We start from the raw sequence: 26,228 nt of genomic DNA on the forward strand, positions 1-26,228 counted from the left end.
AATGGAATAGATCCCTTTTGGACAAAGTGGATTCACCTGCTGCTGCAGTGACCACAGGTGTGATAACATCTAGAATTGGCATCTGGTGCGATCTCTCCGCTTCCACTCCAAAGAAAGTTACCTGTTTATTCCTATCATGCATTGGTTTTTGGGGTTTTCTTTGAGTAATGATGATCTCTTTAGTAGTCTGTTGGCGCCCTCTCCTGGAGGAATAGTTTGCTTGCTCTTGGACATTCTAAAAGAGAGGTCATGATAGACATTGAGCTTCTGAGCTCAATTGGGGACAGTCATGGGTGATGAATGTTTGCAACCTACTGCGAAGCCTCATACCGCAATATAAGGAACGTCAAATACTAAGAAAGGGCGGCCTATGAAAGAATTACTACTTTCAATAAGTACACTTAAACGGCTAATTGGGAATAGAAAAACTGTAAAAAGCCCTCTGAGAAAGCCCCCCTCTAACCTTTGATAGTAAGCTTTTCTGTAGTCTGCCTGTTGATGTATTTTCCGTTTGAACTGTGCACAACATGAAGAGACGGAACACTGGCGGCTTGTCACAATGCCCCCCGATGACATCACAATAGCGCTGCTGCCTAGAAAACAAGCTGCGCAGAAGAAGTTGTTCTTTGGGTGGGAGGGTGGGCTAGTGGAAGGAGGGGGCAATCTCTTTTTTTCCCGGGTGGTAGGGGGATGACAGGAGAAGGGAAGCGGGTGGTGAGAAAGGTACAGAGGGCAGGGTTTGGGGGCTGGGAAGGAAAGGGAAAAGATTAGGGTTTGGGGATGATGAAAGGGCTTTCTACGGGTAAGGATGGCAAAGGGTGGCAGTGACGGAAAGTCAGGCAACCTGTCCTGTCCGTCTTTTTGTATCGTGAATTGGAAAGACTGCAAGGGGGAGGGGAGTTGCTTGCGCCCTAAAGGAGGAGTTATTCAGATTCATTGCAGTGGGCGGCGGCTGCAAAACGCACCATTCTTCTTGTTTTGGCTCTGCAAAGCAGCCTTTTCAAGGGCTGGCTTGGGTGACAAAATGTCTTGTGTAGGCGTGGGTTTGTCTCCCTCTCGCTCTCTCTCCCTAAGATGTGTCCGGCATAGGCCAGGGTGCCACTCGAGGCCCAAACCAATTCTGGTTATCGCTTCTCGGCCTTTTGGCTAAGATCAAGTGTAGTATCTGTTCTTATCAGTTTAATATCTGATACGTCCCCTATCTGGGGACCATATATTAAATGGATTTTTAGAACAGGGAGATGGAAAAAGAGCTTGCTCTGTCCACTCCACGCATTGACCTGGTATTGCAGTACCTCCAGGAACGGTGCACCCCTTCTTAACCCAGTTTCCAAAAGCAGAACTCAATTCACCTGATTCATATTAGCCCGATTTAATGAATTGGAAGAAAGCATACGTCTTCATATGCACCTCAATTTGGCCCATTCACTTTTCACACTTCCTCCTTTTGTTTTTTATCTTTCACACTTTTGACTTTCTTTATTCATCCAAATAGCAAACTCATCACCACTCAACCTGACCAACTCGGCTATGTCCCCGTGCTGCAGTTCTCTGTCTTATCTAGATCATTTGCAATTGAATGGAATAGATCCCTTTTGGACAAAGTGGATTCACCTGCTGCTGCAGTGACCACAGGTGTGATAACATCTAGAATTGGCATCTGGTGCGATCTCTCCGCTTCCACTCCAAAGAAAGTTACCTGTTTATTCCTATCATGCATTGGTTTTTGGGGTTTTCTTTGAGTAATGATGATCTCTTTAGTAGTCTGTTGGCGCCCTCTCCTGGAGGAATAGTTTGCTTGCTCTTGGACATTCTAAAAGAGAGGTCATGATAGACATTGAGCTTCTGAGCTCAATTGGGGACAGTCATGGGTGATGAATGTTTGCAACCTACTGCGAAGCCTCATACCGCAATATAAGGAACGTCAAATACTAAGAAAGGGCGGCCTATGAAAGAATTACTACTTTCAATAAGTACACTTAAACGGCTAATTGGGAATAGAAAAACTGTAAAAAGCCCTCTGAGAAAGCCCCCCTCTAACCTTTGATAGTAAGCTTTTCTGTAGTCTGCCTGTTGATGTATTTTCCGTTTGAACTGTGCACAACATGAAGAGACGGAACACTGGCGGCTTGTCACAATGCCCCCCGATGACATCACAATAGCGCTGCTGCCTAGAAAACAAGCTGCGCAGAAGAAGTTGTTCTTTGGGTGGGAGGGTGGGCTAGTGGAAGGAGGGGGCAATCTCTTTTTTTCCCGGGTGGTAGGGGGATGACAGGAGAAGGGAAGCGGGTGGTGAGAAAGGTACAGAGGGCAGGGTTTGGGGGCTGGGAAGGAAAGGGAAAAGATTAGGGTTTGGGGATGATGAAAGGACTTTCTACGGGTAAGGATGGCAAAGGGTGGCAGTGACGGAAAGTCAGGCAACCTGTCCTGTCCGTCTTTTTGTATCGTGAATTGGAAAGACTGCAAGGGGGAGGGGAGTTGCTTGCGCCCTAAAGGAGGAGTTATTCAGATTCATTGCAGTGGGCGGCGGCTGCAAAACGCACCATTCTTCTTGTTTTGGCTCTGCAAAGCAGCCTTTTCAAGGGTTGGCTTGGGTGACAAAATGTCTTGTGTAGGCGTGGGTTTGTCTCCCTCTCGCTCTCTCTCCCTAAGATGTGTCCGGCATAGGCCAGGGTGCCACTCGAGGCCCAAACCAATTCTGGTTATCGCTTCTCGGCCTTTTGGCTAAGATCAAGTGTAGTATCTGTTCTTATCAGTTTAATATCTGATACGTCCCCTATCTGGGGACCATATATTAAATGGATTTTTAGAACAGGGAGATGGAAAAAGAGCTTGCTCTGTCCACTCCACGCATTGACCTGGTATTGCAGTACCTCCAGGAACGGTGCACCCCTTCTTAACCCAGTTTCCAAAAGCAGAACTCAATTCACCTGATTCATATTAGCCCGATTTAATGAATTGGAAGAAAGCATACGTCTTCATATGCACCTCAATTTGGCCCATTCACTTTTCACACTTCCTCCTTTTGTTTTTTATCTTTCACACTTTTGACTTTCTTTATTCATCCAAATAGCAAACTCATCACCACTCAACCTGACCAACTCGGCTATGTCCCCGTGCTGCAGTTCTCTGTCTTATCTAGATCATTTGCAATTGAATGGAATAGATCCCTTTTGGACAAAGTGGATTCACCTGCTGCTGCAGTGACCACAGGTGTGATAACATCTAGAATTGGCATCTGGTGCGATCTCTCCGCTTCCACTCCAAAGAAAGTTACCTGTTTATTCCTATCATGCATTGGTTTTTGGGGTTTTCTTTGAGTAATGATGATCTCTTTAGTAGTCTGTTGGCGCCCTCTCCTGGAGGAATAGTTTGCTTGCTCTTGGACATTCTAAAAGAGAGGTCATGATAGACATTGAGCTTCTGAGCTCAATTGGGGACAGTCATGGGTGATGAATGTTTGCAACCTACTGCGAAGCCTCATACCGCAATATAAGGAACGTCAAATACTAAGAAAGGGCGGCCTATGAAAGAATTACTACTTTCAATAAGTACACTTAAACGGCTAATTGGGAATAGAAAAACTGTAAAAAGCCCTCTGAGAAAGCCCCCCTCTAACCTTTGATAGTAAGCTTTTCTGTAGTCTGCCTGTTGATGTATTTTCCGTTTGAACTGTGCACAACATGAAGAGACGGAACACTGGCGGCTTGTCACAATGCCCCCCGATGACATCACAATAGCGCTGCTGCCTAGAAAACAAGCTGCGCAGAAGAAGTTGTTCTTTGGGTGGGAGGGTGGGCTAGTGGAAGGAGGGGGCAATCTCTTTTTTTCCCGGGTGGTAGGGGGATGACAGGAGAAGGGAAGCGGGTGGTGAGAAAGGTACAGAGGGCAGGGTTTGGGGGCTGGGAAGGAAAGGGAAAAGATTAGGGTTTGGGGATGATGAAAGGGCTTTCTACGGGTAAGGATGGCAAAGGGTGGCAGTGACGGAAAGTCAGGCAACCTGTCCTGTCCGTCTTTTTGTATCGTGAATTGGAAAGACTGCAAGGGGGAGGGGAGTTGCTTGCGCCCTAAAGGAGGAGTTATTCAGATTCATTGCAGTGGGCGGCGGCTGCAAAACGCACCATTCTTCTTGTTTTGGCTCTGCAAAGCAGCCTTTTCAAGGGTTGGCTTGGGTGACAAAATGTCTTGTGTAGGCGTGGGTTTGTCTCCCTCTCGCTCTCTCTCCCTAAGATGTGTCCGGCATAGGCCAGGGTGCCACTCGAGGCCCAAACCAATTCTGGTTATCGCTTCTCGGCCTTTTGGCTAAGATCAAGTGTAGTATCTGTTCTTATCAGTTTAATATCTGATACGTCCCCTATCTGGGGACCATATATTAAATGGATTTTTAGAACAGGGAGATGGAAAAAGAGCTTGCTCTGTCCACTCCACGCATTGACCTGGTATTGCAGTACCTCCAGGAACGGTGCACCCCTTCTTAACCCAGTTTCCAAAAGCAGAACTCAATTCACCTGATTCATATTAGCCCGATTTAATGAATTGGAAGAAAGCATACGTCTTCATATGCACCTCAATTTGGCCCATTCACTTTTCACACTTCCTCCTTTTGTTTTTTATCTTTCACACTTTTGACTTTCTTTATTCATCCAAATAGCAAACTCATCACCACTCAACCTGACCAACTCGGCTATGTCCCCGTGCTGCAGTTCTCTGTCTTATCTAGATCATTTGCAATTGAATGGAATAGATCCCTTTTGGACAAAGTGGATTCACCTGCTGCTGCAGTGACCACAGGTGTGATAACATCTAGAATTGGCATCTGGTGCGATCTCTCCGCTTCCACTCCAAAGAAAGTTACCTGTTTATTCCTATCATGCATTGGTTTTTGGGGTTTTCTTTGAGTAATGATGATCTCTTTAGTAGTCTGTTGGCGCCCTCTCCTGGAGGAATAGTTTGCTTGCTCTTGGACATTCTAAAAGAGAGGTCATGATAGACATTGAGCTTCTGAGCTCAATTGGGGACAGTCATGGGTGATGAATGTTTGCAACCTACTGCGAAGCCTCATACCGCAATATAAGGAACGTCAAATACTAAGAAAGGGCGGCCTATGAAAGAATTACTACTTTCAATAAGTACACTTAAACGGCTAATTGGGAATAGAAAAACTGTAAAAAGCCCTCTGAGAAAGCCCCCCTCTAACCTTTGATAGTAAGCTTTTCTGTAGTCTGCCTGTTGATGTATTTTCCGTTTGAACTGTGCACAACATGAAGAGACGGAACACTGGCGGCTTGTCACAATGCCCCCCGATGACATCACAATAGCGCTGCTGCCTAGAAAACAAGCTGCGCAGAAGAAGTTGTTCTTTGGGTGGGAGGGTGGGCTAGTGGAAGGAGGGGGCAATCTCTTTTTTTCCCGGGTGGTAGGGGGATGACAGGAGAAGGGAAGCGGGTGGTGAGAAAGGTACAGAGGGCAGGGTTTGGGGGCTGGGAAGGAAAGGGAAAAGATTAGGGTTTGGGGATGATGAAAGGGCTTTCTACGGGTAAGGATGGCAAAGGGTGGCAGTGACGGAAAGTCAGGCAACCTGTCCTGTCCGTCTTTTTGTATCGTGAATTGGAAAGACTGCAAGGGGGAGGGGAGTTGCTTGCGCCCTAAAGGAGGAGTTATTCAGATTCATTGCAGTGGGCGGCGGCTGCAAAACGCACCATTCTTCTTGTTTTGGCTCTGCAAAGCAGCCTTTTCAAGGGTTGGCTTGGGTGACAAAATGTCTTGTGTAGGCGTGGGTTTGTCTCCCTCTCGCTCTCTCTCCCTAAGATGTGTCCGGCATAGGCCAGGGTGCCACTCGAGGCCCAAACCAATTCTGGTTATCGCTTCTCGGCCTTTTGGCTAAGATCAAGTGTAGTATCTGTTCTTATCAGTTTAATATCTGATACGTCCCCTATCTGGGGACCATATATTAAATGGATTTTTAGAACAGGGAGATGGAAAAAGAGCTTGCTCTGTCCACTCCACGCATTGACCTGGTATTGCAGTACCTCCAGGAACGGTGCACCCCTTCTTAACCCAGTTTCCAAAAGCAGAACTCAATTCACCTGATTCATATTAGCCCGATTTAATGAATTGGAAGAAAGCATACGTCTTCATATGCACCTCAATTTGGCCCATTCACTTTTCACACTTCCTCCTTTTGTTTTTTATCTTTCACACTTTTGACTTTCTTTATTCATCCAAATAGCAAACTCATCACCACTCAACCTGACCAACTCGGCTATGTCCCCGTGCTGCAGTTCTCTGTCTTATCTAGATCATTTGCAATTGAATGGAATAGATCCCTTTTGGACAAAGTGGATTCACCTGCTGCTGCAGTGACCACAGGTGTGATAACATCTAGAATTGGCATCTGGTGCGATCTCTCCGCTTCCACTCCAAAGAAAGTTACCTGTTTATTCCTATCATGCATTGGTTTTTGGGGTTTTCTTTGAGTAATGATGATCTCTTTAGTAGTCTGTTGGCGCCCTCTCCTGGAGGAATAGTTTGCTTGCTCTTGGACATTCTAAAAGAGAGGTCATGATAGACATTGAGCTTCTGAGCTCAATTGGGGACAGTCATGGGTGATGAATGTTTGCAACCTACTGCGAAGCCTCATACCGCAATATAAGGAACGTCAAATACTAAGAAAGGGCGGCCTATGAAAGAATTACTACTTTCAATAAGTACACTTAAACGGCTAATTGGGAATAGAAAAACTGTAAAAAGCCCTCTGAGAAAGCCCCCCTCTAACCTTTGATAGTAAGCTTTTCTGTAGTCTGCCTGTTGATGTATTTTCCGTTTGAACTGTGCACAACATGAAGAGACGGAACACTGGCGGCTTGTCACAATGCCCCCCGATGACATCACAATAGCGCTGCTGCCTAGAAAACAAGCTGCGCAGAAGAAGTTGTTCTTTGGGTGGGAGGGTGGGCTAGTGGAAGGAGGGGGCAATCTCTTTTTTTCCCGGGTGGTAGGGGGATGACAGGAGAAGGGAAGCGGGTGGTGAGAAAGGTACAGAGGGCAGGGTTTGGGGGCTGGGAAGGAAAGGGAAAAGATTAGGGTTTGGGGATGATGAAAGGGCTTTCTACGGGTAAGGATGGCAAAGGGTGGCAGTGACGGAAAGTCAGGCAACCTGTCCTGTCCGTCTTTTTGTATCGTGAATTGGAAAGACTGCAAGGGGGAGGGGAGTTGCTTGCGCCCTAAAGGAGGAGTTATTCAGATTCATTGCAGTGGGCGGCGGCTGCAAAACGCACCATTCTTCTTGTTTTGGCTCTGCAAAGCAGCCTTTTCAAGGGTTGGCTTGGGTGACAAAATGTCTTGTGTAGGCGTGGGTTTGTCTCCCTCTCGCTCTCTCTCCCTAAGATGTGTCCGGCATAGGCCAGGGTGCCACTCGAGGCCCAAACCAATTCTGGTTATCGCTTCTCGGCCTTTTGGCTAAGATCAAGTGTAGTATCTGTTCTTATCAGTTTAATATCTGATACGTCCCCTATCTGGGGACCATATATTAAATGGATTTTTAGAACAGGGAGATGGAAAAAGAGCTTGCTCTGTCCACTCCACGCATTGACCTGGTATTGCAGTACCTCCAGGAACGGTGCACCCCTTCTTAACCCAGTTTCCAAAAGCAGAACTCAATTCACCTGATTCATATTAGCCCGATTTAATGAATTGGAAGAAAGCATACGTCTTCATATGCACCTCAATTTGGCCCATTCACTTTTCACACTTCCTCCTTTTGTTTTTTATCTTTCACACTTTTGACTTTCTTTATTCATCCAAATAGCAAACTCATCACCACTCAACCTGACCAACTCGGCTATGTCCCCGTGCTGCAGTTCTCTGTCTTATCTAGATCATTTGCAATTGAATGGAATAGATCCCTTTTGGACAAAGTGGATTCACCTGCTGCTGCAGTGACCACAGGTGTGATAACATCTAGAATTGGCATCTGGTGCGATCTCTCCGCTTCCACTCCAAAGAAAGTTACCTGTTTATTCCTATCATGCATTGGTTTTTGGGGTTTTCTTTGAGTAATGATGATCTCTTTAGTAGTCTGTTGGCGCCCTCTCCTGGAGGAATAGTTTGCTTGCTCTTGGACATTCTAAAAGAGAGGTCATGATAGACATTGAGCTTCTGAGCTCAATTGGGGACAGTCATGGGTGATGAATGTTTGCAACCTACTGCGAAGCCTCATACCGCAATATAAGGAACGTCAAATACTAAGAAAGGGCGGCCTATGAAAGAATTACTACTTTCAATAAGTACACTTAAACGGCTAATTGGGAATAGAAAAACTGTAAAAAGCCCTCTGAGAAAGCCCCCCTCTAACCTTTGATAGTAAGCTTTTCTGTAGTCTGCCTGTTGATGTATTTTCCGTTTGAACTGTGCACAACATGAAGAGACGGAACACTGGCGGCTTGTCACAATGCCCCCCGATGACATCACAATAGCGCTGCTGCCTAGAAAACAAGCTGCGCAGAAGAAGTTGTTCTTTGGGTGGGAGGGTGGGCTAGTGGAAGGAGGGGGCAATCTCTTTTTTTCCCGGGTGGTAGGGGGATGACAGGAGAAGGGAAGCGGGTGGTGAGAAAGGTACAGAGGGCAGGGTTTGGGGGCTGGGAAGGAAAGGGAAAAGATTAGGGTTTGGGGATGATGAAAGGGCTTTCTACGGGTAAGGATGGCAAAGGGTGGCAGTGACGGAAAGTCAGGCAACCTGTCCTGTCCGTCTTTTTGTATCGTGAATTGGAAAGACTGCAAGGGGGAGGGGAGTTGCTTGCGCCCTAAAGGAGGAGTTATTCAGATTCATTGCAGTGGGCGGCGGCTGCAAAACGCACCATTCTTCTTGTTTTGGCTCTGCAAAGCAGCCTTTTCAAGGGTTGGCTTGGGTGACAAAATGTCTTGTGTAGGCGTGGGTTTGTCTCCCTCTCGCTCTCTCTCCCTAAGATGTGTCCGGCATAGGCCAGGGTGCCACTCGAGGCCCAAACCAATTCTGGTTATCGCTTCTCGGCCTTTTGGCTAAGATCAAGTGTAGTATCTGTTCTTATCAGTTTAATATCTGATACGTCCCCTATCTGGGGACCATATATTAAATGGATTTTTAGAACAGGGAGATGGAAAAAGAGCTTGCTCTGTCCACTCCACGCATTGACCTGGTATTGCAGTACCTCCAGGAACGGTGCACCCCTTCTTAACCCAGTTTCCAAAAGCAGAACTCAATTCACCTGATTCATATTAGCCCGATTTAATGAATTGGAAGAAAGCATACGTCTTCATATGCACCTCAATTTGGCCCATTCACTTTTCACACTTCCTCCTTTTGTTTTTTATCTTTCACACTTTTGACTTTCTTTATTCATCCAAATAGCAAACTCATCACCACTCAACCTGACCAACTCGGCTATGTCCCCGTGCTGCAGTTCTCTGTCTTATCTAGATCATTTGCAATTGAATGGAATAGATCCCTTTTGGACAAAGTGGATTCACCTGCTGCTGCAGTGACCACAGGTGTGATAACATCTAGAATTGGCATCTGGTGCGATCTCTCCGCTTCCACTCCAAAGAAAGTTACCTGTTTATTCCTATCATGCATTGGTTTTTGGGGTTTTCTTTGAGTAATGATGATCTCTTTAGTAGTCTGTTGGCGCCCTCTCCTGGAGGAGTAGTTTGCTTGCTCTTGGACATTCTAAAAGAGAGGTCATGATAGACATTGAGCTTCTGAGCTCAATTGGGGACAGTCATGGGTGATGAATGTTTGCAACCTACTGCGAAGCCTCATACCGCAATATAAGGAACGTCAAATACTAAGAAAGGGCGGCCTATGAAAGAATTACTACTTTCAATAAGTACACTTAAACGGCTAATTGGGAATAGAAAAACTGTAAAAAGCCCTCTGAGAAAGCCCCCCTCTAACCTTTGATAGTAAGCTTTTCTGTAGTCTGCCTGTTGATGTATTTTCCGTTTGAACTGTGCACAACATGAAGAGACGGAACACTGGCGGCTTGTCACAATGCCCCCCGATGACATCACAATAGCGCTGCTGCCTAGAAAACAAGCTGCGCAGAAGAAGTTGTTCTTTGGGTGGGAGGGTGGGCTAGTGGAAGGAGGGGGCAATCTCTTTTTTTCCCGGGTGGTAGGGGGATGACAGGAGAAGGGAAGCGGGTGGTGAGAAAGGTACAGAGGGCAGGGTTTGGGGGCTGGGAAGGAAAGGGAAAAGATTAGGGTTTGGGGATGATGAAAGGGCTTTCTACGGGTAAGGATGGCAAAGGGTGGCAGTGACGGAAAGTCAGGCAACCTGTCCTGTCCGTCTTTTTGTATCGTGAATTGGAAAGACTGCAAGGGGGAGGGGAGTTGCTTGCGCCCTAAAGGAGGAGTTATTCAGATTCATTGCAGTGGGCGGCGGCTGCAAAACGCACCATTCTTCTTGTTTTGGCTCTGCAAAGCAGCCTTTTCAAGGGTTGGCTTGGGTGACAAAATGTCTTGTGTAGGCGTGGGTTTGTCTCCCTCTCGCTCTCTCTCCCTAAGATGTGTCCGGCATAGGCCAGGGTGCCACTCGAGGCCCAAACCAATTCTGGTTATCGCTTCTCGGCCTTTTGGCTAAGATCAAGTGTAGTATCTGTTCTTATCAGTTTAATATCTGATACGTCCCCTATCTGGGGACCATATATTAAATGGATTTTTAGAACAGGGAGATGGAAAAAGAGCTTGCTCTGTCCACTCCACGCATTGACCTGGTATTGCAGTACCTCCAGGAACGGTGCACCCCTTCTTAACCCAGTTTCCAAAAGCAGAACTCAATTCACCTGATTCATATTAGCCCGATTTAATGAATTGGAAGAAAGCATACGTCTTCATATGCACCTCAATTTGGCCCATTCACTTTTCACACTTCCTCCTTTTGTTTTTTATCTTTCACACTTTTGACTTTCTTTATTCATCCAAATAGCAAACTCATCACCACTCAACCTGACCAACTCGGCTATGTCCCCGTGCTGCAGTTCTCTGTCTTATCTAGATCATTTGCAATTGAATGGAATAGATCCCTTTTGGACAAAGTGGATTCACCTGCTGCTGCAGTGACCACAGGTGTGATAACATCTAGAATTGGCATCTGGTGCGATCTCTCCGCTTCCACTCCAAAGAAAGTTACCTGTTTATTCCTATCATGCATTGGTTTTTGGGGTTTTCTTTGAGTAATGATGATCTCTTTAGTAGTCTGTTGGCGCCCTCTCCTGGAGGAATAGTTTGCTTGCTCTTGGACATTCTAAAAGAGAGGTCATGATAGACATTGAGCTTCTGAGCTCAATTGGGGACAGTCATGGGTGATGAATGTTTGCAACCTACTGCGAAGCCTCATACCGCAATATAAGGAACGTCAAATACTAAGAAAGGGCGGCCTATGAAAGAATTACTACTTTCAATAAGTACACTTAAACGGCTAATTGGGAATAGAAAAACTGTAAAAAGCCCTCTGAGAAAGCCCCCCTCTAACCTTTGATAGTAAGCTTTTCTGTAGTCTGCCTGTTGATGTATTTTCCGTTTGAACTGTGCACAACATGAAGAGACGGAACACTGGCGGCTTGTCACAATGCCCCCCGATGACATCACAATAGCGCTGCTGCCTAGAAAACAAGCTGCGCAGAAGAAGTTGTTCTTTGGGTGGGAGGGTGGGCTAGTGGAAGGAGGGGGCAATCTCTTTTTTTCCCGGGTGGTAGGGGGATGACAGGAGAAGGGAAGCGGGTGGTGAGAAAGGTACAGAGGGCAGGGTTTGGGGGCTGGGAAGGAAAGGGAAAAGATTAGGGTTTGGGGATGATGAAAGGGCTTTCTACGGGTAAGGATGGCAAAGGGTGGCAGTGACGGAAAGTCAGGCAACCTGTCCTGTCCGTCTTTTTGTATCGTGAATTGGAAAGACTGCAAGGGGGAGGGGAGTTGCTTGCGCCCTAAAGGAGGAGTTATTCAGATTCATTGCAGTGGGCGGCGGCTGCAAAACGCACCATTCTTCTTGTTTTGGCTCTGCAAAGCAGCCTTTTCAAGGGTTGGCTTGGGTGACAAAATGTCTTGTGTAGGCGTGGGTTTGTCTCCCTCTCGCTCTCTCTCCCTAAGATGTGTCCGGCATAGGCCAGGGTGCCACTCGAGGCCCAAACCAATTCTGGTTATCGCTTCTCGGCCTTTTGGCTAAGATCAAGTGTAGTATCTGTTCTTATCAGTTTAATATCTGATACGTCCCCTATCTGGGGACCATATATTAAATGGATTTTTAGAACAGGGAGATGGAAAAAGAGCTTGCTCTGTCCACTCCACGCATTGACCTGGTATTGCAGTACCTCCAGGAACGGTGCACCCCTTCTTAACCCAGTTTCCAAAAGCAGAACTCAATTCACCTGATTCATATTAGCCCGATTTAATGAATTGGAAGAAAGCATACGTCTTCATATGCACCTCAATTTGGCCCATTCACTTTTCACACTTCCTCCTTTTGTTTTTTATCTTTCACACTTTTGACTTTCTTTATTCATCCAAATAGCAAACTCATCACCACTCAACCTGACCAACTCGGCTATGTCCCCGTGCTGCAGTTCTCTGTCTTATCTAGATCATTTGCAATTGAATGGAATAGATCCCTTTTGGACAAAGTGGATTCACCTGCTGCTGCAGTGACCACAGGTGTGATAACATCTAGAATTGGCATCTGGTGCGATCTCTCCGCTTCCACTCCAAAGAAAGTTACCTGTTTATTCCTATCATGCATTGGTTTTTGGGGTTTTCTTTGAGTAATGATGATCTCTTTAGTAGTCTGTTGGCGCCCTCTCCTGGAGGAATAGTTTGCTTGCTCTTGGACATTCTAAAAGAGAGGTCATGATAGACATTGAGCTTCTGAGCTCAATTGGGGACAGTCATGGGTGATGAATGTTTGCAACCTACTGCGAAGCCTCATACCGCAATATAAGGAACGTCAAATACTAAGAAAGGGCGGCCTATGAAAGAATTACTACTTTCAATAAGTACACTTAAACGGCTAATTGGGAATAGAAAAACTGTAAAAAGCCCTCTGAGAAAGCCCCCCTCTAACCTTTGATAGTAAGCTTTTCTGTAGTCTGCCTGTTGATGTATTTTCCGTTTGAACTGTGCACAACATGAAGAGACGGAACACTGGCGGCTTGTCACAATGCCCCCCGATGACATCACAATAGCGCTGCTGCCTAGAAAACAAGCTGCGCAGAAGAAGTTGTTCTTTGGGTGGGAGGGTGGGCTAGTGGAAGGAGGGGGCAATCTCTTTTTTTCCCGGGTGGTAGGGGGATGACAGGAGAAGGGAAGCGGGTGGTGAGAAAGGTACAGAGGGCAGGGTTTGGGGGCTGGGAAGGAAAGGGAAAAGATTAGGGTTTGGGGATGATGAAAGGGCTTTCTACGGGTAAGGATGGCAAAGGGTGGCAGTGACGGAAAGTCAGGCAACCTGTCCTGTCCGTCTTTTTGTATCGTGAATTGGAAAGACTGCAAGGGGGAGGGGAGTTGCTTGCGCCCTAAAGGAGGAGTTATTCAGATTCATTGCAGTGGGCGGCGGCTGCAAAACGCACCATTCTTCTTGTTTTGGCTCTGCAAAGCAGCCTTTTCAAGGGTTGGCTTGGGTGACAAAATGTCTTGTGTAGGCGTGGGTTTGTCTCCCTCTCGCTCTCTCTCCCTAAGATGTGTCCGGCATAGGCCAGGGTGCCACTCGAGGCCCAAACCAATTCTGGTTATCGCTTCTCGGCCTTTTGGCTAAGATCAAGTGTAGTATCTGTTCTTATCAGTTTAATATCTGATACGTCCCCTATCTGGGGACCATATATTAAATGGATTTTTAGAACAGGGAGATGGAAAAAGAGCTTGCTCTGTCCACTCCACGCATTGACCTGGTATTGCAGTACCTCCAGGAACGGTGCACCCCTTCTTAACCCAGTTTCCAAAAGCAGAACTCAATTCACCTGATTCATATTAGCCCGATTTAATGAATTGGAAGAAAGCATACGTCTTCATATGCACCTCAATTTGGCCCATTCACTTTTCACACTTCCTCCTTTTGTTTTTTATCTTTCACACTTTTGACTTTCTTTATTCATCCAAATAGCAAACTCATCACCACTCAACCTGACCAACTCGGCTATGTCCCCGTGCTGCAGTTCTCTGTCTTATCTAGATCATTTGCAATTGAATGGAATAGATCCCTTTTGGACAAAGTGGATTCACCTGCTGCTGCAGTGACCACAGGTGTGATAACATCTAGAATTGGCATCTGGTGCGATCTCTCCGCTTCCACTCCAAAGAAAGTTACCTGTTTATTCCTATCATGCATTGGTTTTTGGGGTTTTCTTTGAGTAATGATGATCTCTTTAGTAGTCTGTTGGCGCCCTCTCCTGGAGGAATAGTTTGCTTGCTCTTGGACATTCTAAAAGAGAGGTCATGATAGACATTGAGCTTCTGAGCTCAATTGGGGACAGTCATGGGTGATGAATGTTTGCAACCTACTGCGAAGCCTCATACCGCAATATAAGGAACGTCAAATACTAAGAAAGGGCGGCCTATGAAAGAATTACTACTTTCAATAAGTACACTTAAACGGCTAATTGGGAATAGAAAAACTGTAAAAAGCCCTCTGAGAAAGCCCCCCTCTAACCTTTGATAGTAAGCTTTTCTGTAGTCTGCCTGTTGATGTATTTTCCGTTTGAACTGTGCACAACATGAAGAGACGGAACACTGGCGGCTTGTCACAATGCCCCCCGATGACATCACAATAGCGCTGCTGCCTAGAAAACAAGCTGCGCAGAAGAAGTTGTTCTTTGGGTGGGAGGGTGGGCTAGTGGAAGGAGGGGGCAATCTCTTTTTTTCCCGGGTGGTAGGGGGATGACAGGAGAAGGGAAGCGGGTGGTGAGAAAGGTACAGAGGGCAGGGTTTGGGGGCTGGGAAGGAAAGGGAAAAGATTAGGGTTTGGGGATGATGAAAGGGCTTTCTACGGGTAAGGATGGCAAAGGGTGGCAGTGACGGAAAGTCAGGCAACCTGTCCTGTCCGTCTTTTTGTATCGTGAATTGGAAAGACTGCAAGGGGGAGGGGAGTTGCTTGCGCCCTAAAGGAGGAGTTATTCAGATTCATTGCAGTGGGCGGCGGCTGCAAAACGCACCATTCTTCTTGTTTTGGCTCTGCAAAGCAGCCTTTTCAAGGGTTGGCTTGGGTGACAAAATGTCTTGTGTAGGCGTGGGTTTGTCTCCCTCTCGCTCTCTCTCCCTAAGATGTGTCCGGCATAGGCCAGGGTGCCACTCGAGGCCCAAACCAATTCTGGTTATCGCTTCTCGGCCTTTTGGCTAAGATCAAGTGTAGTATCTGTTCTTATCAGTTTAATATCTGATACGTCCCCTATCTGGGGACCATATATTAAATGGATTTTTAGAACAGGGAGATGGAAAAAGAGCTTGCTCTGTCCACTCCACGCATTGACCTGGTATTGCAGTACCTCCAGGAACGGTGCACCCCTTCTTAACCCAGTTTCCAAAAGCAGAACTCAATTCACCTGATTCATATTAGCCCGATTTAATGAATTGGAAGAAAGCATACGTCTTCATATGCACCTCAATTTGGCCCATTCACTTTTCACACTTCCTCCTTTTGTTTTTTATCTTTCACACTTTTGACTTTCTTTATTCATCCAAATAGCAAACTCATCACCACTCAACCTGACCAACTCGGCTATGTCCCCGTGCTGCAGTTCTCTGTCTTATCTAGATCATTTGCAATTGAATGGAATAGATCCCTTTTGGACAAAGTGGATTCACCTGCTGCTGCAGTGACCACAGGTGTGATAACATCTAGAATTGGCATCTGGTGCGATCTCTCCGCTTCCACTCCAAAGAAAGTTACCTGTTTATTCCTATCATGCATTGGTTTTTGGGGTTTTCTTTGAGTAATGATGATCTCTTTAGTAGTCTGTTGGCGCCCTCTCCTGGAGGAATAGTTTGCTTGCTCTTGGACATTCTAAAAGAGAGGTCATGATAGACATTGAGCTTCTGAGCTCAATTGGGGACAGTCATGGGTGATGAATGTTTGCAACCTACTGCGAAGCCTCATACCGCAATATAAGGAACGTCAAATACTAAGAAAGGGCGGCCTATGAAAGAATTACTACTTTCAATAAGTACACTTAAACGGCTAATTGGGAATAGAAAAACTGTAAAAAGCCCTCTGAGAAAGCCCCCCTCTAACCTTTGATAGTAAGCTTTTCTGTAGTCTGCCTGTTGATGTATTTTCCGTTTGAACTGTGCACAACATGAAGAGACGGAACACTGGCGGCTTGTCACAATGCCCCCCGATGACATCACAATAGCGCTGCTGCCTAGAAAACAAGCTGCGCAGAAGAAGTTGTTCTTTGGGTGGGAGGGTGGGCTAGTGGAAGGAGGGGGCAATCTCTTTTTTTCCCGGGTGGTAGGGGGATGACAGGAGAAGGGAAGCGGGTGGTGAGAAAGGTACAGAGGGCAGGGTTTGGGGGCTGGGAAGGAAAGGGAAAAGATTAGGGTTTGGGGATGATGAAAGGGCTTTCTACGGGTAAGGATGGCAAAGGGTGGCAGTGACGGAAAGTCAGGCAACCTGTCCTGTCCGTCTTTTTGTATCGTGAATTGGAAAGACTGCAAGGGGGAGGGGAGTTGCTTGCGCCCTAAAGGAGGAGTTATTCAGATTCATTGCAGTGGGCGGCGGCTGCAAAACGCACCATTCTTCTTGTTTTGGCTCTGCAAAGCAGCCTTTTCAAGGGTTGGCTTGGGTGACAAAATGTCTTGTGTAGGCGTGGGTTTGTCTCCCTCTCGCTCTCTCTCCCTAAGATGTGTCCGGCATAGGCCAGGGTGCCACTCGAGGCCCAAACCAATTCTGGTTATCGCTTCTCGGCCTTTTGGCTAAGATCAAGTGTAGTATCTGTTCTTATCAGTTTAATATCTGATACGTCCCCTATCTGGGGACCATATATTAAATGGATTTTTAGAACAGGGAGATGGAAAAAGAGCTTGCTCTGTCCACTCCACGCATTGACCTGGTATTGCAGTACCTCCAGGAACGGTGCACCCCTTCTTAACCCAGTTTCCAAAAGCAGAACTCAATTCACCTGATTCATATTAGCCCGATTTAATGAATTGGAAGAAAGCATACGTCTTCATATGCACCTCAATTTGGCCCATTCACTTTTCACACTTCCTCCTTTTGTTTTTTATCTTTCACACTTTTGACTTTCTTTATTCATCCAAATAGCAAACTCATCACCACTCAACCTGACCAACTCGGCTATGTCCCCGTGCTGCAGTTCTCTGTCTTATCTAGATCATTTGCAATTGAATGGAATAGATCCCTTTTGGACAAAGTGGATTCACCTGCTGCTGCAGTGACCACAGGTGTGATAACATCTAGAATTGGCATCTGGTGCGATCTCTCCGCTTCCACTCCAAAGAAAGTTACCTGTTTATTCCTATCATGCATTGGTTTTTGGGGTTTTCTTTGAGTAATGATGATCTCTTTAGTAGTCTGTTGGCGCCCTCTCCTGGAGGAATAGTTTGCTTGCTCTTGGACATTCTAAAAGAGAGGTCATGATAGACATTGAGCTTCTGAGCTCAATTGGGGACAGTCATGGGTGATGAATGTTTGCAACCTACTGCGAAGCCTCATACCGCAATATAAGGAACGTCAAATACTAAGAAAGGGCGGCCTATGAAAGAATTACTACTTTCAATAAGTACACTTAAACGGCTAATTGGGAATAGAAAAACTGTAAAAAGCCCTCTGAGAAAGCCCCCCTCTAACCTTTGATAGTAAGCTTTTCTGTAGTCTGCCTGTTGATGTATTTTCCGTTTGAACTGTGCACAACATGAAGAGACGGAACACTGGCGGCTTGTCACAATGCCCCCCGATGACATCACAATAGCGCTGCTGCCTAGAAAACAAGCTGCGCAGAAGAAGTTGTTCTTTGGGTGGGAGGGTGGGCTAGTGGAAGGAGGGGGCAATCTCTTTTTTTCCCGGGTGGTAGGGGGATGACAGGAGAAGGGAAGCGGGTGGTGAGAAAGGTACAGAGGGCAGGGTTTGGGGGCTGGGAAGGAAAGGGAAAAGATTAGGGTTTGGGGATGATGAAAGGGCTTTCTACGGGTAAGGATGGCAAAGGGTGGCAGTGACGGAAAGTCAGGCAACCTGTCCTGTCCGTCTTTTTGTATCGTGAATTGGAAAGACTGCAAGGGGGAGGGGAGTTGCTTGCGCCCTAAAGGAGGAGTTATTCAGATTCATTGCAGTGGGCGGCGGCTGCAAAACGCACCATTCTTCTTGTTTTGGCTCTGCAAAGCAGCCTTTTCAAGGGTTGGCTTGGGTGACAAAATGTCTTGTGTAGGCGTGGGTTTGTCTCCCTCTCGCTCTCTCTCCCTAAGATGTGTCCGGCATAGGCCAGGGTGCCACTCGAGGCCCAAACCAATTCTGGTTATCGCTTCTCGGCCTTTTGGCTAAAATCAAGTGTAGTATCGTTCGAAAAGGTGGTTTAAGGCTCCGGCCACCTTAGTACAATGATGCAATGCACACTGGAAGGTTGCGCTTGTTAGTACTTTGGGAGGATAGTATGTCCATCTAGAGGAAACCATGGCCCTACCAGGATCGAGGCTATTAGACTGAGTAAGTGTGGGGGCTATGGTGCAATGTGCCCCAGGATTGACGACCCTGGAGTGAGTCTGAGCTTGCTGGCTTTGGACCCCGGCAAGCCTTGGGCTCTGTAGCACACCGTACCTTGCCCTTTCATACTTTCTGAGCATATTGCTCTATCCCGGCCTTCTGGCTAGGAAGGGAAATTTTTATAATCATGGTCGGAGGTCCGTTCAGCTTTGGGCTGAGAAACCAACACCCGGTTGGAGGTCCGGGTCAGCTTCGGCTGAGAAACCAACACCCGGTTGGAGGTCCGGGTCAGCTTCGGCTGAGAAACCAACACCCGGTTGGAGGTCCGGGTCAGCTTCGGCTGAGAAACCAACACCCGGTTGGAGGTCCGGTTAGCCTTGGGCTGAGAAACCAACACCGGTTGACGGTCCGGGCAGTTTCGGCTGCGAAACCAACAACTAGTAGCTCTCTACTCCACTTGGGTAAGATGCCTGGGTGGACGCTGGGAGCAACGACAAGGCTCAACCAGGCTTCGGCTTGGGGGAGCACCGAAGATCCCTGACCCTTGCTGTGGCCTTCTGGCTCGGAGGGACGGGGTTGATTTTTGGGGACCCTCTCCTCACGGAGGGGTCCACACGAATCCTAGCCTTTGCACTGTTTTTGGTGTGACTTCGGTCATGCATTTTTTGCGGTGCTTTGGAAAGCTTCATTAAATCAAAATCTGTTCTTATCAGTTTAATATCTGATACGTCCCCTATCTGGGGACCATATATTAAATGGATTTTTAGAACAGGGAGATGGAAAAAGAGCTTGCTCTGTCCACTCCACGCATTGACCTGGTATTGCAGTACCTCCAGGAACGGTGCACCCCTTCTTAACCCAGTTTCCAAAAGCAGAACTCAATTCACCTGATTCATATTAGCCCGATTTAATGAATTGGAAGAAAGCATACGTCTTCATATGCACCTCAATTTGGCCCATTCACTTTTCACACTTCCTCCTTTTGTTTTTTATCTTTCACACTTTTGACTTTCTTTATTCATCCAAATAGCAAACTCATCACCACTCAACCTGACCAACTCGGCTATGTCCCCGTGCTGCAGTTCTCTGTCTTATCTAGATCATTTGCAATTGAATGGAATAGATCCCTTTTGGACAAAGTGGATTCACCTGCTGCTGCAGTGACCACAGGTGTGATAACATCTAGAATTGGCATCTGGTGCGATCTCTCCGCTTCCACTCCAAAGAAAGTTACCTGTTTATTCCTATCATGCATTGGTTTTTGGGGTTTTCTTTGAGTAATGATGATCTCTTTAGTAGTCTGTTGGCGCCCTCTCCTGGAGGAATAGTTTGCTTGCTCTTGGACATTCTAAAAGAGAGGTCATGATAGACATTGAGCTTCTGAGCTCAATTGGGGACAGTCATGGGTGATGAATGTTTGCAACCTACTGCGAAGCCTCATACCGCAATATAAGGAACGTCAAATACTAAGAAAGGGCGGCCTATGAAAGAATTACTACTTTCAATAAGTACACTTAAACGGCTAATTGGGAATAGAAAAACTGTAAAAAGCCCTCTGAGAAAGCCCCCCTCTAACCTTTGATAGTAAGCTTTTCTGTAGTCTGCCTGTTGATGTATTTTCCGTTTGAACTGTGCACAACATGAAGAGACGGAACACTGGCGGCTTGTCACAATGCCCCCCGATGACATCACAATAGCGCTGCTGCCTAGAAAACAAGCTGCGCAGAAGAAGTTGTTCTTTGGGTGGGAGGGTGGGCTAGTGGAAGGAGGGGGCAATCTCTTTTTTTCCCGGGTGGTAGGGGGATGACAGGAGAAGGGAAGCGGGTGGTGAGAAAGGTACAGAGGGCAGGGTTTGGGGGCTGGGAAGGAAAGGGAAAAGATTAGGGTTTGGGGATGATGAAAGGGCTTTCTACGGGTAAGGATGGCAAAGGGTGGCAGTGACGGAAAGTCAGGCAACCTGTCCTGTCCGTCTTTTTGTATCGTGAATTGGAAAGACTGCAAGGGGGAGGGGAGTTGCTTGCGCCCTAAAGGAGGAGTTATTCAGATTCATTGCAGTGGGCGGCGGCTGCAAAACGCACCATTCTTCTTGTTTTGGCTCTGCAAAGCAGCCTTTTCAAGGGTTGGCTTGGGTGACAAAATGTCTTGTGTAGGCGTGGGTTTGTCTCCCTCTCGCTCTCTCTCCCTAAGATGTGTCCGGCATAGGCCAGGGTGCCACTCGAGGCCCAAACCAATTCTGGTTATCGCTTCTCGGCCTTTTGGCTAAGATCAAGTGTAGTATCTGTTCTTATCAGTTTAATATCTGATACGTCCCCTATCTGGGGACCATATATTAAATGGATTTTTAGAACAGGGAGATGGAAAAAGAGCTTGCTCTGTCCACTCCACGCATTGACCTGGTATTGCAGTACCTCCAGGAACGGTGCACCCCTTCTTAACCCAGTTTCCAAAAGCAGAACTCAATTCACCTGATTCATATTAGCCCGATTTAATGAATTGGAAGAAAGCATACGTCTTCATATGCACCTCAATTTGGCCCATTCACTTTTCACACTTCCTCCTTTTGTTTTTTATCTTTCACACTTTTGACTTTCTTTATTCATCCAAATAGCAAACTCATCACCACTCAACCTGACCAACGCGGCTATGTCCCCGTGCTGCAGTTCTCTGTCTTATCTAGATCATTTGCAATTGAATGGAATAGATCCCTTTTGGACAAAGTGGATTCACCTGCTGCTGCAGTGACCACAGGTGTGATAACATCTAGAATTGGCATCTGGTGCGATCTCTCCGCTTCCACTCCAAAGAAAGTTACCTGTTTATTCCTATCATGCATTGGTTTTTGGGGTTTTCTTTGAGTAATGATGATCTCTTTAGTAGTCTGTTGGCGCCCTCTCCTGGAGGAATAGTTTGCTTGCTCTTGGACATTCTAAAAGAGAGGTCATGATAGACATTGAGCTTCTGAGCTCAATTGGGGACAGTCATGGGTGATGAATGTTTGCAACCTACTGCGAAGCCTCATACCGCAATATAAGGAACGTCAAATACTAAGAAAGGGCGGCCTATGAAAGAATTACTACTTTCAATAAGTACACTTAAACGGCTAATTGGGAATAGAAAAACTGTAAAAAGCCCTCTGAGAAAGCCCCCCTCTAACCTTTGATAGTAAGCTTTTCTGTAGTCTGCCTGTTGATGTATTTTCCGTTTGAACTGTGCACAACATGAAGAGACGGAACACTGGCGGCTTGTCACAATGCCCCCCGATGACATCACAATAGCGCTGCTGCCTAGAAAACAAGCTGCGCAGAAGAAGTTGTTCTTTGGGTGGGAGGGTGGGCTAGTGGAAGGAGGGGGCAATCTCTTTTTTTCCCGGGTGGTAGGGGGATGACAGGAGAAGGGAAGCGGGTGGTGAGAAAGGTACAGAGGGCAGGGTTTGGGGGCTGGGAAGGAAAGGGAAAAGATTAGGGTTTGGGGATGATGAAAGGGCTTTCTACGGGTAAGGATGGCAAAGGGTGGCAGTGACGGAAAGTCAGGCAACCTGTCCTGTCCGTCTTTTTGTATCGTGAATTGGAAAGACTGCAAGGGGGAGGGGAGTTGCTTGCGCCCTAAAGGAGGAGTTATTCAGATTCATTGCAGTGGGCGGCGGCTGCAAAACGCACCATTCTTCTTGTTTTGGCTCTGCAAAGCAGCCTTTTCAAGGGTTGGCTTGGGTGACAAAATGTCTTGTGTAGGCGTGGGTTTGTCTCCCTCTCGCTCTCTCTCCCTAAGATGTGTCCGGCATAGGCCAGGGTGCCACTCGAGGCCCAAACCAATTCTGGTTATCGCTTCTCGGCCTTTTGGCTAAGATCAAGTGTAGTATCTGTTCTTATCAGTTTAATATCTGATACGTCCCCTATCTGGGGACCATATATTAAATGGATTTTTAGAACAGGGAGATGGAAAAAGAGCTTGCTCTGTCCACTCCACGCATTGACCTGGTATTGCAGTACCTCCAGGAACGGTGCACCCCTTCTTAACCCAGTTTCCAAAAGCAGAACTCAATTCACCTGATTCATATTAGCCCGATTTAATGAATTGGAAGAAAGCATACGTCTTCATATGCACCTCAATTTGGCCCATTCACTTTTCACACTTCCTCCTTTTGTTTTTTATCTTTCACACTTTTGACTTTCTTTATTCATCCAAATAGCAAACTCATCACCACTCAACCTGACCAACTCGGCTATGTCCCCGTGCTGCAGTTCTCTGTCTTATCTAGATCATTTGCAATTGAATGGAATAGATCCCTTTTGGACAAAGTGGATTCACCTGCTGCTGCAGTGACCACAGGTGTGATAACATCTAGAATTGGCATCTGGTGCGATCTCTCCGCTTCCACTCCAAAGAAAGTTACCTGTTTATTCCTATCATGCATTGGTTTTTGGGGTTTTCTTTGAGTAATGATGATCTCTTTAGTAGTCTGTTGGCGCCCTCTCCTGGAGGAATAGTTTGCTTGCTCTTGGACATTCTAAAAGAGAGGTCATGATAGACATTGAGCTTCTGAGCTCAATTGGGGACAGTCATGGGTGATGAATGTTTGCAACCTACTGCGAAGCCTCATACCGCAATATAAGGAACGTCAAATACTAAGAAAGGGCGGCCTATGAAAGAATTACTACTTTCAATAAGTACACTTAAACGGCTAATTGGGAATAGAAAAACTGTAAAAAGCCCTCTGAGAAAGCCCCCCTCTAACCTTTGATAGTAAGCTTTTCTGTAGTCTGCCTGTTGATGTATTTTCCGTTTGAACTGTGCACAACATGAAGAGACGGAACACTGGCGGCTTGTCACAATGCCCCCCGATGACATCACAATAGCGCTGCTGCCTAGAAAACAAGCTGCGCAGAAGAAGTTGTTCTTTGGGTGGGAGGGTGGGCTAGTGGAAGGAGGGGGCAATCTCTTTTTTTCCCGGGTGGTAGGGGGATGACAGGAGAAGGGAAGCGGGTGGTGAGAAAGGTACAGAGGGCAGGGTTTGGGGGCTGGGAAGGAAAGGGAAAAGATTAGGGTTTGGGGATGATGAAAGGGCTTTCTACGGGTAAGGATGGCAAAGGGTGGCAGTGACGGAAAGTCAGGCAACCTGTCCTGTCCGTCTTTTTGTATCGTGAATTGGAAAGACTGCAAGGGGGAGGGGAGTTGCTTGCGCCCTAAAGGAGGAGTTATTCAGATTCATTGCAGTGGGCGGCGGCTGCAAAACGCACCATTCTTCTTGTTTTGGCTCTGCAAAGCAGCCTTTTCAAGGGTTGGCTTGGGTGACAAAATGTCTTGTGTAGGCGTGGGTTTGTCTCCCTCTCGCTCTCTCTCCCTAAGATGTGTCCGGCATAGGCCAGGGTGCCACTCGAGGCCCAAACCAATTCTGGTTATCGCTTCTCGGCCTTTTGGCTAAGATCAAGTGTAGTATCTGTTCTTATCAGTTTAATATCTGATACGTCCCCTATCTGGGGACCATATATTAAATGGATTTTTAGAACAGGGAGATGGAAAAAGAGCTTGCTCTGTCCACTCCACGCATTGACCTGGTATTGCAGTACCTCCAGGAACGGTGCACCCCTTCTTAACCCAGTTTCCAAAAGCAGAACTCAATTCACCTGATTCATATTAGCCCGATTTAATGAATTGGAAGAAAGCATACGTCTTCATATGCACCTCAATTTGGCCCATTCACTTTTCACACTTCCTCCTTTTGTTTTTTATCTTTCACACTTTTGACTTTCTTTATTCATCCAAATAGCAAACTCATCACCACTCAACCTGACCAACTCGGCTATGTCCCCGTGCTGCAGTTCTCTGTCTTATCTAGATCATTTGCAATTGAATGGAATAGATCCCTTTTGGACAAAGTGGATTCACCTGCTGCTGCAGTGACCACAGGTGTGATAACATCTAGAATTGGCATCTGGTGCGATCTCTCCGCTTCCACTCCAAAGAAAGTTACCTGTTTATTCCTATCATGCATTGGTTTTTGGGGTTTTCTTTGAGTAATGATGATCTCTTTAGTAGTCTGTTGGCGCCCTCTCCTGGAGGAATAGTTTGCTTGCTCTTGGACATTCTAAAAGAGAGGTCATGATAGACATTGAGCTTCTGAGCTCAATTGGGGACAGTCATGGGTGATGAATGTTTGCAACCTACTGCGAAGCCTCATACCGCAATATAAGGAACGTCAAATACTAAGAAAGGGCGGCCTATGAAAGAATTACTACTTTCAATAAGTACACTTAAACGGCTAATTGGGAATAGAAAAACTGTAAAAAGCCCTCTGAGAAAGCCCCCCTCTAACCTTTGATAGTAAGCTTTTCTGTAGTCTGCCTGTTGATGTATTTTCCGTTTGAACTGTGCACAACATGAAGAGACGGAACACTGGCGGCTTGTCACAATGCCCCCCGATGACATCACAATAGCGCTGCTGCCTAGAAAACAAGCTGCGCAGAAGAAGTTGTTCTTTGGGTGGGAGGGTGGGCTAGTGGAAGGAGGGGGCAATCTCTTTTTTTCCCGGGTGGTAGGGGGATGACAGGAGAAGGGAAGCGGGTGGTGAGAAAGGTACAGAGGGCAGGGTTTGGGGGCTGGGAAGGAAAGGGAAAAGATTAGGGTTTGGGGATGATGAAAGGGCTTTCTACGGGTAAGGATGGCAAAGGGTGGCAGTGACGGAAAGTCAGGCAACCTGTCCTGTCCGTCTTTTTGTATCGTGAATTGGAAAGACTGCAAGGGGGAGGGGAGTTGCTTGCGCCCTAAAGGAGGAGTTATTCAGATTCATTGCAGTGGGCGGCGGCTGCAAAACGCACCATTCTTCTTGTTTTGGCTCTGCAAAGCAGCCTTTTCAAGGGTTGGCTTGGGTGACAAAATGTCTTGTGTAGGCGTGGGTTTGTCTCCCTCTCGCTCTCTCTCCCTAAGATGTGTCCGGCATAGGCCAGGGTGCCACTCGAGGCCCAAACCAATTCTGGTTATCGCTTCTCGGCCTTTTGGCTAAGATCAAGTGTAGTATCTGTTCTTATCAGTTTAATATCTGATACGTCCCCTATCTGGGGACCATATATTAAATGGATTTTTAGAACAGGGAGATGGAAAAAGAGCTTGCTCTGTCCACTCCACGCATTGACCTGGTATTGCAGTACCTCCAGGAACGGTGCACCCCTTCTTAACCCAGTTTCCAAAAGCAGAACTCAATTCACCTGATTCATATTAGCCCGATTTAATGAATTGGAAGAAAGCATACGTCTTCATATGCACCTCAATTTGGCCCATTCACTTTTCACACTTCCTCCTTTTGTTTTTTATCTTTCACACTTTTGACTTTCTTTATTCATCCAAATAGCAAACTCATCACCACTCAACCTGACCAACTCGGCTATGTCCCCGTGCTGCAGTTCTCTGTCTTATCTAGATCATTTGCAATTGAATGGAATAGATCCCTTTTGGACAAAGTGGATTCACCTGCTGCTGCAGTGACCACAGGTGTGATAACATCTAGAATTGGCATCTGGTGCGATCTCTCCGCTTCCACTCCAAAGAAAGTTACCTGTTTATTCCTATC

General features: G+C 46.6%; 16 non-coding genes across 16 annotated transcripts; all 16 read left to right on the top strand.

Annotated features, from left to right (window-relative positions):
• The first annotated feature begins 1,126 nt into the window (after window positions 1-1,126).
• Window positions 1,127-1,317, top strand: LOC142269535 (U2 spliceosomal RNA). The gene has a single exon (XR_012734978.1). It is a non-coding gene; the product is annotated as a U2 spliceosomal RNA (small nuclear RNA).
• A 1,387-nt stretch (window positions 1,318-2,704) lies between these two features.
• On the top strand, window positions 2,705-2,895 carry LOC142269536 (U2 spliceosomal RNA). The gene has a single exon (XR_012734979.1). It is a non-coding gene; the product is annotated as a U2 spliceosomal RNA (small nuclear RNA).
• Window positions 2,896-4,282: 1,387 nt separating this feature from the next.
• Window positions 4,283-4,473, top strand: LOC142269537 (U2 spliceosomal RNA). Its single transcript, XR_012734980.1, has one exon. It is a non-coding gene; the product is annotated as a U2 spliceosomal RNA (small nuclear RNA).
• Window positions 4,474-5,860: 1,387 nt separating this feature from the next.
• LOC142269538 (U2 spliceosomal RNA) lies at window positions 5,861-6,051 on the top strand. Its single transcript, XR_012734981.1, has one exon. It is a non-coding gene; the product is annotated as a U2 spliceosomal RNA (small nuclear RNA).
• A 1,387-nt stretch (window positions 6,052-7,438) lies between these two features.
• On the top strand, window positions 7,439-7,629 carry LOC142269541 (U2 spliceosomal RNA). Its single transcript, XR_012734983.1, has one exon. It is a non-coding gene; the product is annotated as a U2 spliceosomal RNA (small nuclear RNA).
• A 1,387-nt stretch (window positions 7,630-9,016) lies between these two features.
• Window positions 9,017-9,207, top strand: LOC142269542 (U2 spliceosomal RNA). Its single transcript, XR_012734984.1, has one exon. It is a non-coding gene; the product is annotated as a U2 spliceosomal RNA (small nuclear RNA).
• A 1,387-nt stretch (window positions 9,208-10,594) lies between these two features.
• LOC142269543 (U2 spliceosomal RNA) lies at window positions 10,595-10,785 on the top strand. Its single transcript, XR_012734985.1, has one exon. It is a non-coding gene; the product is annotated as a U2 spliceosomal RNA (small nuclear RNA).
• Window positions 10,786-12,172: 1,387 nt separating this feature from the next.
• LOC142269544 (U2 spliceosomal RNA) lies at window positions 12,173-12,363 on the top strand. Its single transcript, XR_012734986.1, has one exon. It is a non-coding gene; the product is annotated as a U2 spliceosomal RNA (small nuclear RNA).
• A 1,387-nt stretch (window positions 12,364-13,750) lies between these two features.
• Window positions 13,751-13,941, top strand: LOC142269545 (U2 spliceosomal RNA). The gene has a single exon (XR_012734987.1). It is a non-coding gene; the product is annotated as a U2 spliceosomal RNA (small nuclear RNA).
• Window positions 13,942-15,328: 1,387 nt separating this feature from the next.
• Window positions 15,329-15,519, top strand: LOC142269546 (U2 spliceosomal RNA). Its single transcript, XR_012734988.1, has one exon. It is a non-coding gene; the product is annotated as a U2 spliceosomal RNA (small nuclear RNA).
• Window positions 15,520-16,906: 1,387 nt separating this feature from the next.
• LOC142269547 (U2 spliceosomal RNA) lies at window positions 16,907-17,097 on the top strand. Its single transcript, XR_012734989.1, has one exon. It is a non-coding gene; the product is annotated as a U2 spliceosomal RNA (small nuclear RNA).
• A 2,226-nt stretch (window positions 17,098-19,323) lies between these two features.
• On the top strand, window positions 19,324-19,519 carry LOC142269528 (U2 spliceosomal RNA). The gene has a single exon (XR_012734972.1). It is a non-coding gene; the product is annotated as a U2 spliceosomal RNA (small nuclear RNA).
• Window positions 19,520-20,906: 1,387 nt separating this feature from the next.
• LOC142269548 (U2 spliceosomal RNA) lies at window positions 20,907-21,097 on the top strand. The gene has a single exon (XR_012734990.1). It is a non-coding gene; the product is annotated as a U2 spliceosomal RNA (small nuclear RNA).
• Window positions 21,098-22,484: 1,387 nt separating this feature from the next.
• Window positions 22,485-22,675, top strand: LOC142269549 (U2 spliceosomal RNA). Its single transcript, XR_012734991.1, has one exon. It is a non-coding gene; the product is annotated as a U2 spliceosomal RNA (small nuclear RNA).
• Window positions 22,676-24,062: 1,387 nt separating this feature from the next.
• On the top strand, window positions 24,063-24,253 carry LOC142269550 (U2 spliceosomal RNA). The gene has a single exon (XR_012734992.1). It is a non-coding gene; the product is annotated as a U2 spliceosomal RNA (small nuclear RNA).
• A 1,387-nt stretch (window positions 24,254-25,640) lies between these two features.
• On the top strand, window positions 25,641-25,831 carry LOC142269553 (U2 spliceosomal RNA). The gene has a single exon (XR_012734994.1). It is a non-coding gene; the product is annotated as a U2 spliceosomal RNA (small nuclear RNA).
• Window positions 25,832-26,228: the final 397 nt, after the last annotated feature.

Source organism: Anomaloglossus baeobatrachus, unplaced genomic scaffold, assembly GCF_048569485.1.
Source record: "Anomaloglossus baeobatrachus isolate aAnoBae1 unplaced genomic scaffold, aAnoBae1.hap1 Scaffold_3214, whole genome shotgun sequence".
In the NCBI taxonomy this organism is placed as follows: Eukaryota; Metazoa; Chordata; class Amphibia; order Anura; family Aromobatidae; genus Anomaloglossus; species Anomaloglossus baeobatrachus.